We start from the raw sequence: 19,183 nt of genomic DNA, 5'->3' as shown, positions 1-19,183 counted from the left end.
GACCTGCGCCCAGAGAAGACCAACACAGGACCCCGAAGTGTCTGCAGAGACCGTGATTAGACTTCCCCTGCAACTGCCTCATCGACACGGCATCTCAATAAACCCGTCTCCGGCGTGTTGACTCAGATTGTACGAATATTACAATTAAATTAGTACAATTAATTAATACTTAAATTGATATGTCATCCTCAATAAACCCGTCTCCAGCGTGTTACCCCCGGTCCCTCGAATATTCTGATCTATTATGACCTCTGAGCTGTAAAGCTGCCAGAATAATAATAATAATACGCTATTAGTTAATTGGCCAGAGGAGAACTGAGCCTGGTTTCTCCCGAGGTTTATTTTTCTCCATTAGGTCACCTGATGGGGTTTTGGTTTCCTTGCCACTGTTGCCTCTGGCTTGGCGTGCTCAGTTGGGGACACTAAATTTTTCAACTAAACATCGAAATAAATCTAATTAATAAACTAAATTAACCATTTAAACTAAATTACCGATCGAATTATTGATCTAAAGCCCACACTGTCACTGTATGATAATTGAAATGAACTGATGACATCAGCGTTTTTTCCAGAATGGCTATACAGCTGAATAAAATTATGCTGCAATATTTTCCTGTTTAACACTGTAAAGCTGCTTTGAAACAATCTACATTGTTAAAAGCGCTATATAAATAAAGTTGACTTGTCATGACAATCAAGGTCTTCCTTTCCACTTGGTTACACTCCATGCACTCATTTTAGTAGGGTTGTTCTGTATAGCAGTGACAGAAAAATCTGAAAAAAAAAAAAGAATTCTGCATGCCTACTTAAGCTTTGAGGCACTGTCTGACAACACCTACACGTTTTCATGTGTAACATGCGGTTACCATCCAGTGTCCGTAGTAATGGACCTTCATAAGAAGGGTGTTTTTAGTATGCCTGGTAAATCCACACATTTATTATTTGTTTTACATTTATTATTTGATGCACACTCCATGTCCAACTTGGGTAAGACTTGTGTCTAGTTGTGTCTTTTTTTTAAGTTAGCAGCATTGAGGAACCTCCAGAGGATTTTGATGGACAGGTGAATGCTGAACATTTCTGGGAGATGGTTTCTCTGGAAATGGTCAGCCGTGGGTTAGTTCCAAGTGAGTATGATTCAAACAGTTACTACCATTTATAGTGCTGGTATCACATTGTAGTGTTTGCTTTCTTTACCATGGAATTATGGGTAACACTTTATTTTAAGGGTCCAGAATAATGCATTAGTTAAGCATTAATTAAGGGTTAACTTGTGCACAACTAAGCATTAGTTAAGCACGAACACACTAGTAATTAATGATTAACTTTACATTTAAAGGGTCCATAATTATGCATTAGTTAAACTAGTAATTAATGATTTGCTTGTTCACAATTATGCATTAGTTAAGCATGGACACAATAGTTATTAATGATTAACTTAACATTACAGTAAGGGCATGTTAGACATTATTTATAACTTAATAAGCCATATATTATTTTTCTGTAGCTGTGTAATTATATGTCTGTATTTTCAGTTAAGTTAACTGAACAATAAGCTAGTAATTATGTTTAATTACTGCTGATTTTGCCGTTATAAATTGCTAAAATAGTGTAATAAAGACAATTTGAGCCCCTATTCTGAAGTGAAAGTTTTATTCTCATTAATTATTGCACTTATTGAATGATATTTAAGTTTATTAACCAGAATAAGCCAATAATTAAGCCTAACTACCATTAATACAGTACTAATAAAGGCAATTTGACCCCCTATTCTAAAGTGAAAGTTTAATCCTCATTAATTATGGCACTTATTCAGTGATATTTAAGTTTATTAACCAGAATAAGCCAATAATTAAGCCTAACTACCATTAATACAGTACTAATAAAGGCAATTTGACCCCTTATTCTAAAGTGAAAGTTTAATCCTCATTAATTATGGCACTTATTCAGTGATATTTAAGTTTATTGACCAGAATAAGCAGCTTTTACGGACACAAAACATACTTTTGTTGTATATTTGTATAAATGGTTTAAGGTAAGGTTAACATTGAAACAAACGTATTATGTATTACAGAAGGAAAAATATTTTATATCATGAAAAAAGATGTACAATTCCCCTTTTACCATTTTATAGATACATGTTATATCCCTAAACCCAAACATAACAAACAGAGAATAAAAAATGACAATACAACTTAATGAGCAAAAATGTTTTGGAAAATTTTAATTTTAGTAACAATATAGCATTACAATTATATGTTGAGCCACTAATCTCACTCAAACCTCTAAACCTACATATAAACATTTCTTAAAAGTATGTAACGTTAGGGTGAACTTATGAAGAAAAAACATAACAAAAGTGTAATCATAATAATTTCTTTATTGTGAAAATGTCAAAAGCGGTACCAATAGTAGTCCAAATGACGATGTGTTGCAGTCGGAGTCCTCTCTGGCTATATAGATAATTTAAGTTATTTAATTTAAGCTTCACTCCACTATTTGAAGGCGCGCGCGTTTCTCATTCAAACACTAAAACACGGCATGTCGCAATCTGTGACGAAGCAGGCGAGAGTCAATGAGCGTTTGATATCACTGCCGTAAAGCGAGTTTTTTGAATTCATAACGTGCGCGGGCTTTGTTTACGGTTGCTGTTGAACATGAAGATGAAGATCGCTGGATAAAGATCATCGTATGGATTCTAAAGATGTGGATTACAGCGAACAAATTAAATTGATGTATTTTGTGAATTTATGTTGCGTTTTGGTGTACTTTCTAGTCATTGTGTCCACGGTATACAAGTATTACATGATAAATAATGGTTAAATGATTACAGAAATGTTATTCATTTTAGAGTTTTGAAGTGAAGTTTTGTTTAACGTAATCCTTTGAACCGAGTTTGCAGCAGAAGTCACAAACAGCGAAATGTTTAGTGATAACTCAATAAGTGCCATAATTAATGAGGATTAAACTTTCACTTTAGAATAGGGGGTCAAATTGCCTTTATTAGTACTGTATTAATGGTAGTTAGGCTTAATAATTGGCTTATTCTGGTTAATAAACTTAAATATCACTGAATAAGTGCCATAATTAATGAGGATTAAACTTTCACTTTAGAATAGGGGGTCAAATTGCCTTTATTAGTACTGTATTAATGGTAGTTAGGCTTAATTATTGGCTTATTCTGGTTAATAAACTTAAATATCATTCAATAAGTGCCATAATTAATGAGAATAAAACTTTCACTTCAGAATAGGGGCTCAAATTGTCTTTCTTAAACTATTTTAGCAATTTAATGAATAATTACGGACCCTTTAAATGTAAAGTTAATCATTAATTACTAGTGTGTTCGTGCTTAACTAATGCTTAGTTGTGCACAAGTTAACCCTTAATTAATGCTTAACTAATGCATTATTCTGGACCCTTAAAATAAAGTGTTACCGAATTGGGATATAATGAGCGCAGGTTGTGAGGTGAGCGCAGGTTGTGAGCACGTTGTTTGTGTTTAGAGCTCCGTCAAATTGATTCATAATCCTTGATTTTCTTCTTAACACTCGCTTACAAACGAATACTTTCTACTATTTACAGCATGTGAACATATCTCCGATACGATTCTCTATAAAAAAACAAAACAATCAGATTGCTTTGATATCGCTACTTATATCCGAACTTCCGCTACTAGCCATAGCCCGCTAGCATTGCACGCGTGGTAACTTGTTTACACCCGGTAACCACTGAAACTACAATTCGCCATCGTAGCACATCTGCTACAATGGTGAATAACTCGGATGTGTGTCTAATGTTACCTTTGAGTGCAGGTGAGGACACGTTCGAGCTGCATTCGGTGCAGTTGGAGTTGGAGTCGTTGGAGAAGCAGATTCGTTTCGTTCACTCCGGCACCGACACAGCACCATGGACCCTGGGTGTTTCCACAGCGGAAGACGTGAGCCAGGACCAGAGCTAGGACCTCTCCGCCCCTCCCGGTCTTCGAGATCTCCACCCGGAACCGCTTCTCCCCTCTTCGCAAGACGGAACGCGACGCTGTGGTCATCGGTACTTCCATCGTCCGGCATGTCCACGCTACCTCAGGTAAAGGCAAGGTTATCACTCACTGCTTTCCTGGTGCTCGTGTTCTGGATGTCGCTGCGCAGGTTCCCGAGATCCTGAACGGTGACGAGCGCATCGGAGCTGTCGTGCTGCACGCGGGAACGAACGACACCAGGCTGCGGCAGACGGAGGTTCTGAAGAAGGACTACAGGAGTCTGGTCGAGACGGTGCACAGAACATCGCCTGAAGCAACGATCATCGTATCTGGACCCCTTCCCACGTACCGACTAGGACATGAAAAGTTCAGTAGATTATTTGCTCTAAATGAATGGTTAATGTCATGGTGTAATGAACAGAAGCTGCTCTTTGTAAATAATTGGAATCTGTTTTGGGAGCGACCTAGGCTCTTCCGTCCTGATGGCCTTCACCCCAGCAGAATCGGAGCGGCTCTTCTGTCGGACAACATCTCCAGGGCGTTGCACACCACCATATGACTAGTAAGTCAAAGTCCAAATCACAGTATTTGCTGTCCTAACTTAATTGACATAAGTACCAATGTAGAACATTATATAGAAACTGTGTCTATTCCTCGTTTAGTGAGGTCAAACACTAAATCTACTGTAGGATCTAGGAAAAATCTAATTGTGATTAAACCAGAAAATCGCAATATTAGTGAACAAAAACAATTTCTAAAACTAGGTCTTCTAAACATTAGATCGCTCACACCTAAGGCGGTTATTGTAAATGAAATGATCACAGATAATAGTTTCGATGTACTTTGCCTTACTGAAACATGGCTTAAGCTAAATGATTATTTCGGTCTTAATGAGTCTACTCCACCAGGATACTGTTAAAAGCATGAGCCCCGTCTGATTGGTCGTGGCGGGGGTGTTGCAACAATCTATAGAGATATTCTTAATGTTACCCACAAAACAGGTCACAGGTTTAATTCGTTTGAAGTACTAGTGCTAAATGTTACGCTCTTAGATGTAAGAAAGAAATCCGTATTATCCCTAGCCTTGGCTACTGTATATAGACCTCCAGGGCTGATTTCCTAAAAGAGTTTGCAGACTTTCTCTCAGATCTATTGGTCAACGTTGATAAAGCATTAATTGTTGGAGATTTTAACATACACGTAGATAACACAAATGATGCGTTAGGGGCTGCGTTTACAGATCTATTAAATTCCTTTGGGGTCAAGCAAAACGTCACTGGTCCCACTCATCGTCTTAATCACACACTAGATTTAATTATATCACATGGAACCAACCCAACCGATATAGATAATATACCGCAAAGTGATGATGTCACTGACCATTACATGGTAACTTGCATACTGCGTACTGCTGAAATCTGTCATGTTGCGCCACGTTATCGACCAGGCAGAACAATCCTTCCAACCACTATAGATAGATTCTCAAATAGCTTACCTGATCTGTCTCAGCTGCTCAGTGAACCCAAACAAACAGATGAACTAGAGGAAATGACTAGCAGTATGAGCACCATTTTCTCTAGTACATTAGAAATTGTTGCACCAATTAGATTTAAAAAGGTTAGAGAGAAAACTAAAGCACCATGATACAACAGTGCTACACGTTATCGAGAGAGAAACTCGTAACTTAGAGCATAAATGGAAACAAACTAATTTAGAGGTCTTTAGAATCACGTGGAAAGATAGTATGTCACGTTATAAAAAGGCCCTAAAAGCAGCCAGGGCTGAGCATCTCTGCAAACTAATAGAAAATAACCAAAATAATCCAAGGTTTTTATTTAACACTGTGGCTAGACTAACAAATAAACAAGCATCGCCTGAACAAAATATTCCGTTACAGTTTAGTAGTAATGATTTTATGAATTTCTTCACTGAGAAAATAGAAAGCATCAGAAAAAAAATTGTAAATGTACAATCTTTAATGATGTCTTAAGATTCAACCGCAATTATCGCCCCTCAAGAACTACTACACCGCTTTACAACTATAGGACAGGAAGAGCTAAATAAACTTATAATTGCATCTAAACCAACAACATGTTTATTAGATCCAATACCCACTAAACTACTGAAAGAGTTGTTACCTGTAGTGGAAGAGCATCTTCTCAATATTATTAAAGGGGTGGTAAAACACATTCTTTTGAAGGCTTGATTGTGTCTGGGGGGTGCACTGTAACACGTGTTCATGCTTCGTTTTAAAAAAAAATCATTATTTTTCATATATTTGACCTTTATTCTACACTGCTCTGTCCCTCCTTGTAAAACGGTCTGATGCTTTCCAGGTTGTATAAAGCCAGTCCCTCAAAAATACGCGATGGGCTCAGATTGGTTAGCTGGCCCAGTGTGTTGTGATTCGCTAACCGCCTAGTGCACGTTTGTCGGAAACGTCACGCCGCTTACCTGGAGGCTGTGCTTTGGTCAGTATTAGAAAGAATGGCATCAATAAAACCATACCAATCTGAGCCCGAATCAGAACCAGAACATTTAGTGAAGATGATCGAGCATAACCTGTTCAACCTGTTCAGTCCTCAAGAGTAAAGTCTGCGGATCTATAGTGATCGCTACTGAATGGCACTGTTACTTTTGTATTTTTAGAACGATTATAGCCAAATATCTGTCCCAAAACGAACACTAAACATTGGCTTTGCTAGTAGCCAAATCACACACAGAACCATGTTTAGCATGCCTGTAGATAAATAATACATAAAAGCTCTAATCAAAGAATCATTTACACTAATGCCAAGTTCGCTGTTGAGATTTTAACGTTAGTGTTTGTAACGATAGGTGTTCGTCGGATAACGTTAAGTATGAATGAGCATTTAACAGACTGGTTTGCAGAACAGCGTTGTCATCTGTTTACTTCCTTGCTACAACCTATTACAGGAAAACACATCGATGAAAAATAAATCAGACTTACAGGTTGTGGCCCGTAAACAGCTTCTGTTTGTAAATCCAGCTTTCAGGACAAGCCGTTGTGCATATCCTGTACTGAACTCGCGAAGATTGTGGAAGCTAATTCCTCCGTGAAATGTGCTGCGGGAGCCGCGAGCCCGTCGTGCATCCACGCACTGGCATGTGTCTCGCGCAGCTGACGTGTGTGAATCCGGCATTGAACTCGCGACGATTGTGGGAGTTTTCCACTCCGTGAAATGTGCAGTGGGAGCCGCGAGCCCGTTGTGCATGAACCGCGGCTCATGAATTGCAAATACAGATGAATATTGTCCATTATGTCACATTTTCCAGTCTTCTCCTCCGACCCTGTCTGTCTCGTGCTTTATGATGGGCAGCATATATCTGAGACCTGTTCCTCTCCGTCTCAAACACACGTGCATATAACATGCTGTATGTTAAATGCTCTGCAACGCACCCCCGTCCCACAAGGAAGGCTGTACAAAGCAAGTACCCCAGACCTGCAATCCGGATGAAAATAACAGCGTTTCGTCAGCATTGCAGCAACAACACTCCAGCTTAACTATACCACAACAGCGCCGCGATACAAAATGGCCTCGCCCCCCCTTATTTAATATTCTCGGAGGAGGGGTTTATGTAAATATTGGGGCTGTTGATGTCACCAACCCTGGAGGAATGTCTGTAGTCGCCTGCTGGCCGTTTGCTGTAGTCCTTAGAAACTGATTTCTTTAAAAGCAAATATCTCCCTTTGCTTTAAACTTTGAACGTTGTAACTTTGCAGATGTTGTTTATGCTCACGCTAGCTAAAGTTAGAATAGTGAAATCGTGGTTTACCACCCCTTTAACTAGTCTTTATCTTTAGGTCATGTTCCAAGAATATTCAAGTTGGCAGTCATAAAACCTCTCATTAAGAAGCCACAATTAGATCATAATAACCTAGCAAATTACAGACCAATTTCAAATCTTCCATTCATGTCTAAAATACTAGAAAAAGTTGTGTCCGCTCAATTGTGCTCTTTCTTGCAAGAAAATGATATCTATGAAAAAAAATTCAATCAGGATTCAGGCCGCATCACAGCACAGAAACCGCGCTCGTTAAAATCACAAATGATTTACTTCTAGCTTCTGACCAAGGCTGTATCTCAATACTAGTTCTACTCGATCTTAGTGCTGCGTTCGGTACTATAGATCATAAAATACTATTAGATCGTTGTAGCATCTTAGGGTTACATATATATTTAAATTAAAAATTAGCTCAATAGGGAATTGTGGGTATTAATATTTAGGGATTTATGATTAATCATAACGGGTTATAATCTAATCACAAATCTCCAAAATCACCCAAAAGGGGAATACCTAACCTCGGTATTTATGCAATATATAATATATATATGACATATAACAATTTATTGCAATTAACTACAGATATATCTACATTAAATAATCACAGAATAACCTCTAGGGAGTTGATTCAAAATTCCTCTCTGTTCCGTTTAAAGAACGAGCTGTAATTCTTTATCCACTCACTAGGTCTATTCTTCCTACCCAATTTTCGGGAAGTCTATCCCTCTGGCCACAAAGGACAAACTTTCCGAGTTATGGTATTAATTAAGGCATTCAACGATGCTTCAACGATGCTTATAAGAGCTCGTAGCTTAGATCTGACATTAAAGGGACTCGTGTTCTGTGAGCAAAACAATGACAATCAAAACGTGGTTTTAATAAAGATTAATACTACGATTACATATGACTAAATAAAGAATACATGTATTTACAGAATAGTGGAAAGAGGAGAAGGGAAAGGATGAGGAGGAGGGATGAGGAGAAGGGAAAGGAAGAAGGGTATGATCGTGTCCGATCTGACACCTTCCCGAACATAACCACTAGAGCCAGCAAGAACCATATCACCTTAAACAGGGGTACAATCTTAAAACGCATCTAAATTTCGATAGAATTGATACTTGCATGGTTTCTTTGTGTTGTGTAAAGCGAGATGCGTGCGTTGGCATTTCTCAGTGTTCGTGCGCTGAAGCGTTCTCTCCGTTTGGTTTTTCCGGAGCTTAGTTGGTCCGCGGGAGTTTTAAAGGTGTTTGGGAAGGGAGCGTCTTGGAAGGGAAAGTTCATCTCGTCCAAGCTAGGTTCCTCGGTCTGATGGAGTGCGCCGCTGGCTGTTGTCGCGGAGCGCGTCGATCCTCAAAGGAAACAACAGCTTGGCTGGACCGTGTTATGAATCACTGAGCCGAATGATGATTCGGATCGCGTGTCAAACCGCCAAACTGCTGAAATTTGGCGATTCAAACCGCTGAATCGACTCAGTGATTCATAACGCTTCGAAGCTTCATGATACTTTGTTTTGAAATCGTCATCACTATGTAAGTCGTTATTTAGGGTTTTTTTGCACACAAAAACTATTGTCGCCGATTCATAAAGTTATTTTAGAACCACTGTAGTGAGATGGACTTTGTAACGACGTCTTTAGTACCTTTTAAGGGCCTTGAGAGTGTAGAGTACCATTGAGCCAATGGAGGACTTTCAGAGGCATCAGATTTCCACTAAAATATCTTAATTTCTGTTCCGAAGATGAACGGAGGTCTGACGGGTGTCGAACGACATGAGGGTAAGTAATTAATGACAGAATTTTCATTTTTGGGTGAACTAACCCTTTAAGATAGCTCTTACATCACGCAATCATAAGAAATATGGGGAGCATGCATATACTTAAGAAATCATCATATATGTAATTTCTGGGATAGTTTAATTAAAGGCTAAATAGAGAGGAATGCTTGTGTGTGTGTGTGTTAGGGTCACCCCCCGGCCGTTCTAGACTGAAGTGTAGGTGTCATGGCTGATTAGAATCTGATTGAAGCTCAGAAAGGGCCATCATAGTATCTTCTGGTCACACTCTAGCCGGTCTTAATTAGTCGGTGGTGCAATTTGACTCAGACTTGTTGGAGCCGTTGGAGCAGGAATTTAATTTATATGCAGAGCTGTTTGGAGGAAAACATCTCTGATGTTTCTCCAAACGACTCACCACTTTGATCCTAGTTGAGAGACACTTCAGACGCTACATCGTCTTCAAAATTACACTGGTGTTCAGGGACAGGCATTAAACTGGTTTAGATCGTATTTATCAGACCGCTACCATTTTGTCTGTCTAAATGGGGAAAAATCAAAGATAACGTCAGTAGACTATGGGGTGCCGCAAGGATCCGTGCTAGGCCCTCTGTTATTCTCAATATATATGCTGCCACTTGGTAATATTATAAGAAAACATGGAATTAATTTCCACTGTTATGCTGATGACACTAAATTATATATTTCATCACGACCAGATGAAAACGCTAAATTATCTAAACTGACAGCGTGTGTTGATGATATTAAATACTGGATGACGTGTAATTTTCTGCTATTAAATTCAGATAAAACGGAGGTATTACTTATTGGTCCAAAAAACTGCCCACAAAACCTCTCACAATACAACTTTAACTTGGAAGGATGTCCTGTCACTTTATCCACTACAGTAAAAGACCTGGGTGTTATATTAGACCGCAACTTGTCTTTCGAAAATCATATTTCATATGTTACAAGTACGGTATTTTTCCACCTTAGAAACATTGCTAAGCTACGTAACATGCTATCTATTTCTGATGCAGAAAAGTTAGTTCATGCATTCATGACCTCGAGACTAGATTACTGTAATGCTTTATTAGCTGGTTGTCCTGCATCATCAATAAACAAGCTACAGTTCGTCCAAAACGCAGCTGCTAGAGTTCTTACTAGGTCAAGAAAATATGATCATATAACACCAATTTTATCATCTCTACACTGGTTACCTATTAAGTTCCGTATCAATTACAAAGTATTGCTACTGACCTATAAAGCCCTAAATGGTTTAGCTCCAGTGTATTTAACGGATCTTCTATCGCCGTACAATCCATCGCGCTCTTTAAGATCACTAAACTCGAGGCTTCTGGTCATTCCTAGGATATCTAAGTCCACTAAAGGAGGGAGGGCATTTTCACATTTAGCTCCTAAACTCTGGAATAGTCTTCCTGATATTGTTCGAGGTTCAGACTCGCTGTCCCAGTTTAAAACTAGATTAAAGACGCATCTCTTTAGCCAAGCATTCACATTATAAATACGTTTTATACTACAGTTAAATCGGATCAAAAGCATTAATATTCTGAACAGCAGCTATACTAATTATTTCCCATCTGCTTTTCTGTTGTTATCTCGGGACACTAGTCCCGAGGTAACTAGTTCGTCAGCTCCAGTTTGTATCCAGCCTCTCATGGAGACTTCAGATGCCCCAACACCTGTGATGAGACGACTCGACGCCTGTGAAGAGACGACTCAACGTCAGCGTTGTAATGGCCTAAATTAATACATGATTGATTAACTTATTCTAACATTTTTCTTTAACATTCTCTTTCTAACATTTTTCAATGTACATTTATGAAATGCACTTTCTGTAAAGCTGCTTTGAAACAATGTGTATTGTGAAAAGCGCTATACAAATAGATTTGAATTGAATTTAATATAAAATTACACTAATATTTTCTTATTCAAAGACAATAATACAAGCGAAGCGAAATCCACTTGCCTTGCGTTCGCAGATTTGAAATGTTTCATCCTATTCCTATCCCTTTCTTTTTGCATGTTCTGCAGACAGGGTGACCATCCTCGATTAAAGGGATATTTCACCCAAAACTTGTAATCCTGTCATCGCTTACTCACCCTCAAGTTGTTCCAAACCAGTATGAGTTTCGTTGTTCTGCTGATAAAAATGTTTGTAACCAAGCAGATAGAGCAACCATTGACTACCATAGTATTTTTTCCCTGATCTGCTTGGTTACAAATATTTTTCAAAATATCATCTTTTGTGTTCAGCAAAACAAAGAAACTCATACTGGTTTGGAACAACTTGAGGGTGAGTAAATTATGACAGAATTTACATTTTTGGGTGAACTATCCCTTTAAGTTTCCCTTACTTTTGTAAAAGCCAAAATATGACACATCTCAGATTTGGTCTTTTTAGAAGGCTGCTGAACAATCTCCCGGCACTGTCAATGTCTTCTGCCATTTCTTCTCATTAAAAAAACAACAACGTAATCGTTCCATCCCTAGGTATAGTAGTGAACTCTCTAGAACTGAGATTTGTGGTTTCCTTTAACAGGTGGATGGGCTCTGGTCACCTGTCCATGTGCTGTGGCCTATGGGGTAAAATTTAACATCAGAGCTGAGAGCCCATGGGACTTCACGGACCTTTTGTTTTCAATGAAACATTTTCCAAATGTTTCATTGTATGATTTTGCCCGAGGGTTGGCAACGCACACAAACATTAGAAAACCCGAAACCTTCCATCCTAATGGGGGCAGGCTGTTGGAGCCTACAGAAGAGAACATTCAACTTGCAAATTCTCGACAGATAAAAGTGAACTTGCCGTGGCTACTCACAAAGAAATCCATGCCAGATGAAAATGGCCACCCTCTAACATGATCATCCGATCATTATGCTCTCTATGATAGTTTTCATGAGGCTAATTCTAAGGATGCCAGAGATGGCTTGCGCAAGGCTGAACTAGTCCCCGAGTTGTGTGGTTGGCTCAACAGCCAGTGTGCCGAACAGCTCTTCTCTGGAATGAGAAAAAATAACCATTTTCTCAATATGATGACTCCCTCCTCGCACATCTTTCTGATGCGAAACATCTTGCATCACTATAACAACAATAGAAACGCCATAACAATAGACAACATGAAGAAGAGACTGGGCATGGGAGTGAACATTGTGTTAAATTCTTATGGTCATACAGTTTTGGGTATGTATTCCACCCTCATTATAAGTTCTTTATGTTAATATGTTTGTGAATATTGGCAGTATGATGTCATATTTTATTAGTAGATGATTATCCAGGCAATTTTCTTTGCTATTGTAAATATTATAAGCTGTGACCTGCAAATATGCACAATACATTTGACATATTTTGACATTTTGCGGAGATGACAAAATACATCCATTTGAATTAAATTATGTAAATTGTTGGATTTTATTTTATTTTTAACAGCATCAACTACACCAGCCATTAGGACACCCCAAGCTGATGCACCAGATGAAAGGCCATGTGAAGCTGATGCACCAGATGAAAGGCCATGTGAAGCTGATGAACACGCTGAAGGACCTTCTGTAACCGAGGAACCAGCCCATGGTATAACTGCAGTATGCTGTTTTGCAGGCCTTTTTTTTTACATCTCCATTAAAACCTACAACACCCATGTGTTTAGGATTTGAACAGTCATGTTTCCTTTCACATGATACTCTGCAGCTTAACGTTAACCATCAGCTGACAATAGAAAGTTAGATGTAGTTTACACAATGTTTTTGTATGTTTGGAAGGAGATCTTCCAGGGTGCAGTTTTGTCTGTTGTGGGCTACCACATCTGGAGCACATAGGTGGCATCCTAGATTCACAGGTATGTTAAACGGGGATATAAAGTCCCTCTTAATAACAGTATTTCTGGGTAGTCAAGGTTTTGGTCCTAATATGTTGTTTACAGGTGACATGTTTTGCAAAAGCAAACGACACCACCACCTTCGGAGCCGAGGGATGTCATCCTAACAGATATAACACAAAGCTGAGAATGCAGTTGAAAAACTTACTAGGAAAAAAAACAAAACAACTGAGAATTTGAGGTTTTCACCTGATTAAAGTCAAATGTCCATTCCAGGGCCATATACAGTGCATACTAAAATAGACAAATACCATTAAGAAATTAAAATGCTACAATTTACGGTCACCAGCTATTCTGTACTTTTTTTCTAAGTACACAACTAAATATTGTATGTAAATTAAACAAATCTTTTCCATCAGAATAACTGCCCATAGTCTGTAAATTTACCATCAGCATGCACACACCACAATCTGGTCCCTCTGCCTGGGTTGGAATATTCTGTGAAATAAGCATATGTAATGTATTTTTTGCATACATAAAAATATTGAATAAGGACTGGAAAAAAGTGATTATATTCATGTACGTTGGTTTTGATGATTTTCCATGGGCCAGGGAGCAGCCGTACTGCAATTGAGCTTTAGAAGAAAATATTAAACAAAATATTTAGCTATTTAGTCAAACTGGAAGACAATCTAGGCTAAGGTATGGTGGAGAACAAAGATTGGAAATTAGTAGAAATAGTGGGGCAGCTAAGTGCAAATGATTCATTTATGAAGCCTACCATGAAAATTGAGTCAAATTAATTCATACCATTGAGAAAGTAAATACATACCACAAAAACGGATTATATGCACATGAAGTGACCATGACTGTTTTTTAGTATTGGCCAACACTGATTTGTTTACATGTTTTTGTTGTGTTGTTTTTTTAAACTGAAGATAACTGGCAGCTATATTGTAGAATTATTGCCATGAAAGATTAACTTTAGAGAGAGCCAATTTCACACTTGTATCACCAGAATGATTTTGCACTCTGTTGCCCCACACTTCTCACCAAACCACACCCATCTCTAATGCCATAGACAACTGCCAAAGACTTATGTGAGGGGCAAATAAAACTGGCCTGATTTGCTGACATTGTTTGCACCTATGACACTTTATGCCAGTGGTGTAGTCTATTAATTAGCTATTGAAAAGAGATTCATTTTTCAATAGATAGCTTCAATAGCTTTTTTCAAGATGATATTTTGAAAAATGTTGGCAATCAGACAGTTGGCAGCACCCATTGACTTTCATAGTCTATATTTTTTCCTACTGTGGAAGTCAACTGTCTGATAACCAACATTTTTCAAAATATCATCTTTTGTGTTAAACAGAAGAAAGAAACTCAGTTTTGGAACAACTTGAGGGTGAGGAAATTACAACACAATTTTAATCAGGGTTCTTGCAGGTTTCAGAAAGTCAAATTTAAGACCTTTTTAAGACATTTTAAGACCATAAAGATTGAAATTTAAGACCTATACGACGCATTACCAAAATTATTTAAATCAAAGAAATAATAAAAAAAGCAATGACATTAGTAACCCTCCACAGCCAACAACGTGCCAAATGCCCAAAACCTTAGGCCCAAAATGAAAATAGGCTAAAACAAACTTGCCCTCAAATAGAATAGATTACAAAACAGCATATTAATAGCCTAATAGAGATTGAACAGGGGATGCACTAGGGAGATAGGATAAACTAGGGATGCACGATTTGTGGACGATATCTAATTGCGATTATTCTGGTTAAAATGCAATTTTTTTTATTATTTTTTTTACAAATGAAAAGTGTATGCATATAACATTTTATATATTAATGTTTATATATTAGACTAATAATAATGATTATATTCAATAAATACAAATATTTAACAAAATTAGAAATATTACTATTACAATAACATTTTAATTATTAAAAAATTAAAAATAGAGTATTTAAGAATAAATATAACAATATAATAATAATACTAATAAAATAACATTTATATTTTACAGAAAAATTATTTTACAAAAAAAACCTGCTGGGTTACCTGTTAATATGCAGACAGCCTATGACTAAAAATCATTAGAAAGGTCTAAAGATTTATTGTAAAAAATAAAATTAAAAAATAAAGAAATTCTGTGCTTTTTATCTGTGATATAAATTTCTTAAAGACGTCTATGTATTTAATATGAAATATGAGCCTCTTATGCATCCACTGTGGGGGAAAAACTGTACATTGGAGAAAAACATATGGGTTGTCATATAAATTTATTTAGAGAGAAGTATTATTTTTCATATTTGTTACCCAAACTTTCATTCATACTGGAAGCCAGAGGGCGCCCTCGAGCAGAAACTCCACATTTGCCTCAGAGAAGTAATCCTTAGCCCTAATGTGAAGCTAGCGATGTAGGATAAACTGAAGACTGAAACGCTTTGACTGATGAAACGAAGACAATAAACACGACTGCATCAAGCTCTGGTGTATTTGAGTTCTTCAAGCCTTCACTATTGTCATAATAATAAGGTATGCAGTGCTGATTGAGTGCAGACTTTATCACTGTTTAGAATAATATAAAACAATGCATGTCTGCCTCATTCTGTCCAGAAAAAATACAACGTTATTAAATGTAGACGTATTTTGCGGGCAGGTAATTGCATTTATCACGGGATTTGTAGTTTTATCACAGAGTACGTGTACCAACACCCCCAGAAAGAACTACAACACCCCGAACGAACGCTCTGAGGGCGGCGCAGCAAACACTCTAGAGCTCCGCTTTGAGCTCCACTTTCGCGATTCGATACTTTGTTTGCTACAGTGTAACGTTAATAACTTTCTGCAGCCAGCATTTCTGGAAATGAACGAGGATAACACTTTTTTTAAGACCTAACTAAATTAAATTTAAGACCTCGGGTGAAAATCTGGCCGTTTTTAAGACGTTTTAAGGCCTTAAATTTAACAAATTAAATTTTAGACATTTTAAGACTTTTTAAGACCCCGCGGGAACCCTGTTTAATTTTTGGGTGAACTATACCTTTAAGAATGATTATACTACATGAATATGGTACCTGGGGCACAGGTTTTATCAGCTGTCGCTTATAATAAATTGGAATGTTGGATGGGTGCGTATGAGGCTGGGAGGGGGAAAAAAATCACAGTATACTCACTACAAAAAACTAGACTACAACACTGCTTTATGCGTAGGTATATCAATATGCCATTGTTTGATTGTTTAGATACAACAAATACACAGTTATCTGTCTATACGTATGTGTATTTGTATTGGTTTGGTTCATTGTGATTATTGTGTTTGTGTTCTATGTAGATGTTTTGATTTTATGTAAAAGCCTAACCAGAGGACAAGAGCTGCAAACTAGCTTTATGTTAGATGTCCTATCGGTTGTCTGCATGTAACGATGCTTAGAGTATTTTCCCTGTTAAATAAACAAATAATATAAAATAAACAATTTGAAGGGCAGCTGTCTATAACTTTTAGGGCATGCACAATAAGGAGAATGTCATTTGTGGAACATCATGCAGAGCACAATAACATTCAACCTTCAAAACCTAAGAAATGAAACTTTGAACATTGGAACAATGAACTTTTTTTTTTCTTAGAACAGCACATCATAAGGAACACTGAACCGTTCCAAGTATTTGGAAATTCAACCTGAACATGTGTAAATAGGCATTGTCGCCAAAACCATGAAATGGATTATTGTACATTCGAACTACACACATGCTTTAAATGTTTCCTCCTAGAATGTGAAGCTGAATTGAATGCTGAATGTTTTCAAAGTCTGGAATGGTTTGAATGGTTGAAAAGACTAGAAAGATGCTTTACAAATTGTTTACCCAACCCTTTAGCTTGTCTTCAGGGTGTCAGAGGCCACCATCCACCACCAAACAGTCACCTAGGAGAGGAGAAGTGATGGCTGGAGAGGACAATGAAAAAGTAAATACTTTTTAGTGGACATGTATATTTCTTTCCCACAACACACACACACACACACAAATGTATTCTCTATTCTTACCAGGAGCACGAAGAGGATATAAAATTGAAGCTCATCAGGGACATTGGTCCAGCGTGGTGCTGGTTGAGGAGTCACCCTCAGTTATTCCGTGGGGAGGTGACAGAGCCTGCCTTTATTCACATGGTCCATGAAAAACAGCAGAATGCCATTCGAAACTACCTGGAGGGACACTCAGATGATGCGAGGGACTTATGTTTATCTTTGAGTGTTTCGAGGACATGGACACATTTCTTTCAAATTGTTGTGAACAAGGGATGAAAGTCCATGCCATGTTCCTTAAATAATCTGTGGTATTCATATCAGGAACTGTTCATCTGATCATCCAACATCTTTTCTTGTAAAATTATAAAATGAACCATTTTTGTTAAATAATAAAAATATCAAATGACGCAAAAGAATGTATTTTTATTCATCTTTAAGTATATGGAGGACCTGGACACATTTTAAATCAAGTTGTGTTGAGGAACAAGGTCAATACCATGTTACCTAACTTGTATAATCTATCAAAGCAAGCAATATCTCTATTTAGCCTATGTATTTTTAGCATACTGCATATCGAGGACTGTCGATCCTGTCTTTTAAATGTTTACACACTCTTGTTTATGATAGGTGGAACATATCTTTAGAAATGAAATGAAAACTTTAAGTTAATAAAAATATGTGATTACCAAAATGTACTTATGATAGGTTGGTCAAAAGCGATCATCATAAATGTGGATTTATCTCATTACATATATTAATAAAGTAATTTATTTTTGTAATGTCATTTTTATTAACAAGAAACCTAACTTTATTCAAACAGTGAAAGCGTTTAACCGGATGAGGAAATATCTCCGTATACCGTTTATTTAGACATTCTTTACCAAATTGATGGTGGTGGTGCCATTTTTAATTTTGTTCCATTTAGCCTAGACATCCATTACAAAAACAAGAAAACGTGTATTAGTTATCTAAAGATTAGTTACGAATTATACTATTAACTTCTACATACTTCCGAGAATATGACGTAGCGCCAGCGTTCGGGAATCCATGAAATGCACACTTAAATGAACTGTATGTAAGAAATGTATTTCAATTAATCATAAAATGGCCCTGATATGTCACTAGACATTAAGAAATCATGTTAATTTCAAATACTTATATCACTGACAACGGTTGCCAAGGCCAAGATATTGTCATTTTAAAAGTGAAGTTGCAGCCCTCAACTGATGTTGATGTTGTCATGTTGTGTTTTGGCCTGAAGCGCCACCCTCCACCTATCTACCAATCACGAAGTCAGTAGTGTTTCTGCATTCGGGTTGCCAGCTCTGCTCTAGTTAACACAGCTGCAGCTACAAACTTTTTGGATAAACAATGTCTAACTTTACGAAACCTAAACGACCTCGTTATGAATCAGAAAAACGTTGTGACAGTGTTCGAAATAAAACAAGGATTTGTATAAGAGATGCCTTTGAAAGATGGAGACGGCTGAAAACGGAGAATAATTTGAAGACTAATGCCAACGTTGCTAATTTTCTCCTGGACAGGTAAGGTTCATCTATGTTTGGCTAACTTGTACTTAATGTAAATGGACATTTCAAATATTCATGACAGTCGAACAAAGTTATGCATGTTCGTGCAAAGTAACGTTAGGTTACCGCAGATGGAGGAGGTGGGTCATTGAATTGAAAAGGTAACGTTAAGGAATTGTTTGGTAAATAAAAACGGGGAGTCGTCATTGCTAACATTAGTAATGC

General features: G+C 37.5%; 1 long non-coding RNA gene across 1 annotated transcript; it reads left to right on the top strand.

Annotated features, from left to right (window-relative positions):
- The first annotated feature begins 15,798 nt into the window (after nucleotides 1-15,798).
- Nucleotides 15,799-17,838, top strand: LOC307144168. The gene is made up of 3 exons (XR_013818683.1): nucleotides 15,799-15,939; nucleotides 17,281-17,368; nucleotides 17,451-17,838. It is a non-coding gene; the product is annotated as an uncharacterized lncRNA (long non-coding RNA).
- The last annotated feature ends 1,345 nt before the right edge of the window (nucleotides 17,839-19,183 follow it).

Source organism: Gobio gobio (genome assembly GCF_949357685.1).
Source record: "Gobio gobio genome assembly, chromosome: 20".
Lineage (NCBI taxonomy): Eukaryota > Metazoa > Chordata > Actinopteri > Cypriniformes > Gobionidae > Gobio > Gobio gobio.
This window is presented reverse-complemented; position numbering and strand designations above follow the sequence as displayed.